This window comes from Hoplias malabaricus, chromosome X2, assembly GCF_029633855.1.
Source record: "Hoplias malabaricus isolate fHopMal1 chromosome X2, fHopMal1.hap1, whole genome shotgun sequence".
NCBI classification, from domain to species: Eukaryota; Metazoa; Chordata; class Actinopteri; order Characiformes; family Erythrinidae; genus Hoplias; species Hoplias malabaricus.
Window position 1 is genome coordinate 8,996,864 of NC_089819.1, and position 3,156 is coordinate 9,000,019.

The 3,156-nt window shown below is 36.5% G+C and overlaps 1 pseudogene; it reads left to right on the top strand.

Moving 5' to 3' along the window:
- LOC136676576 (uncharacterized) overlaps window positions 1-3,156 on the top strand; it is a 310,723-nt pseudogene that overhangs the window by 251,476 nt on the left and 56,091 nt on the right.

Genomic DNA, 3,156 nt, shown 5'->3' on the forward strand with positions numbered 1-3,156 from the left:
TGTGCCGCTGTGTCTCCCGCCAGTAAGATGGTAAATCAAAGTCATTTCAGAATAAAAGCTAATGAAAATAAGTTAAAAATATCACAACTGGCAGATGACACTGCTGTCTGTCTAGAAATTGTAAATGAAATTGCTAAGGCTTTAAATGTAAGACTTAAATTCGCTAGAGTTTCTGATATAAAGTTAAATGTAAATCAGTGTAAATTTTCAGTTTATAACCTATATGACCAAAAGCTGTAAAGTTCCTGTAAAAAAAACATTACTTATATCTGCTTCAAAATTAAAAAGAACACTCAACAAATTTTGTAGCCTAAATCTTACAACCAGATATAGATTCTACTGGGAAATAAAATCAGCTCATTGATGGCAAAGGAGCTCAGTTCTAATCTAAGCAAAGGGCCTTTCGTGTGCATCTTTTTTTTTATTATTCTGAAGAATTAAAAAAATATATTATCAAAACAAAATAATGATCTCAGTAAAATCTCATCATTGGCTTTGTACCTCCAGATTTTCTCACCAGGGAAGAAGGCAGAGCTTAGAGCCGTGTAATAAAATTGCTCTGCCAGAGCAATTAGATGGAGTTTGAAGATTCGATTTTGAAGATCAAGCCCTGAGCCACACTGAGGAAGGATGGGCCCACAGAGTTGACTCTCCTCGATTGGTTTCAGCCCTGAGCACCTATGAGCCTTTCTGTAGTCAACTCAAAACATTTTATTTTCATTCACTTCCTTTTACTGGTGAAATAGTATAATTGTGTGCAAAAACTGCAGTAAATCTCATGATGCTAAAGGTAAAAATGATTTGAATTTTTCTGATAAAGCCGTTGATAAACTTTTCTTCATCACTAAGAAGGTATAATGCACAAAATAGTCTAAAAATGAAGAATACTTTCTGGCTTATATAAGTACTGTGTCAGACATTGGGTTGTTTCAGGTAGATGACATGCTATAGTAAATTTAGGTAGATTTAGGTATGTTTCTTTAAATGTCTTTAAAAAGAACATGTCTGCTGCAAAGTCCTTACAAACCAGGCCATATATTGCCGGTCTACAAGCTTCCACAGTCACTTGTTGATAGGTGGATTTGTGACTCAATAGTGTCTCTATGTGTGAATGTGTGAGTGTGTGTCGCCCTGTTCCCGCCTTGCGCCAAGTGATAGGCTCCGGACCCACTGTGACGCTGAAATGGAGAAGCAGATAAAGATCATGAATGAATGAGATCTACAGAAATAAGAAAAAATTGGAAAAGCAACAGAAAATATGTTACAATAACAGAATCTGTTTCTAATGCAACTCTTTTAGGATATAGATAATATCAATTAGTGGAAATATCATCAATGAAATATGTTCCAGGATGTATTCCTACAGCGCTACTTCAATGAGCTTTATTTATATGTATATACAAGGTATAAAATCTCTCTAATGATGATGTACTGAAAAACAACGTAGGAAAAAACCACACATAAAATAATTTTTAAAATAAAAAAAGGACTGGTGAAAATAGTAAAAGTATTGAACATATATATAGTTGTATCATTTCTACTAACTTTTGGAATGAAGTAAACTAGAGGTGGGTGGATCGATCCAAATATCGATAATATCGATAGCAACGCTGGTATTGGTACAGATCAATATTCATGGAAAAAGATCGATTCTCTAGCTTTTTTCTCTTCTGCTAAAGTTTTTTATTATTTATATATATTTTTTGCCACAATTCTGCGCGCGCGGATATTTTTGAGTGAGCAAGAAGGTTTCTGCGCAGAAACCTTCTTGTTCACTCAAAAATATCCACGCGCGCGCAGAAACCTTCTTGCTCGTTCGAAATATCCGCGTGCTCGCGTGCAGAATTGTGGCACAAAAATAACACCATAGGCAAGGTTTCTTGAACGCACACTACAACCTACATATCTTGCTCTCCTGTCCTGCGCGCGATGTCTCTGACAGCCATTACAATGTACATCTGTTTCAGCCAATAAGAAACGTCAAATGACAAAGGTAATTTCTGATTGGTTGGCTTGATCGCTACGTAACCAAGTGTAATGTAGAATAAATCTAAGTACTCCTTAATGTTAAATAACTCTGAAATTGTTAATTTTTCAACTTATAAATATTTGCATAGATACAAAAATGTTTGCTTGTTGCTCTGTTAACATAACATTCATTCATTCATTATCTGTAACCGCTTATCCAATTCAGGGTCACGGTGGGTCCAGAGCCTACCTAGAATCATTGGGCGCAAGGCGGGAATACACCCTGGAGGGGGCGCCAGTCCTTCACAGGGCAACACAGACACACACACATTCACTCACACCTACGGACACTTTTGAGTCGCCAATCCACCTACCAACGTGTGTTTTTGGACTGTGGGAGGAAACCGGAGCAACCGGAGGAAACCCACGTGGACACGGGGAGAACACACCAACACCAACTAAATTGTACACCTTGACAACTGCCACCGCCTCATAACTAGGGTGACCAGATCTGAGATGGTGAAAAAGAGGACACGTCTGTGGGTGGGGGTGGGGGGTGTGTCATAGGATGAACCAAGTGTGCTTTTCAATATCGTCGATACTGGCCCTATATAAACTCCTGGTATCGCCCACCTCTAAAGTAAACATGGATGTTGACAAAAAATGAAAAATTATCTATATTATAGAAAGTTTTGACATTATATTTTATTACACAGTCACAATATCTTATTCATAAAATTAGATTTAGAATCAGATCCCCACAATGCAAGTATTTTAAAAATAATTACAATTCAATACCAAATGCATCATGAAAAATCGTTTTTTTTTTCGTTTATTTAAAGATACAGTAAAAATACATTTAAAATTTGAAATGTATTGTGTGTCTACTTATTTATGTATCTTTATAACGCTTCACTTAAAACATAAAAATGTCAAAATACACATTTGGTGGATCTAATTTTTGTGAAAATATGTCAACACAACAGCTGATTTTTCTTTTTTTTAATAAAATGATACTATGATCCGAGAATACAAAAAAAAATTAAAACAAAGTCGGAGTGTGCCCCGTTTTGTCATTATCGTGGAAGAAGACGCAACATCAGGTTACCGAGAGGTATGACGTCACGTTTAGAAAATCCCGCCCCTCCATCCCCTCCCTTGTCCTTTATGGATTCTGGGAAATCTGGG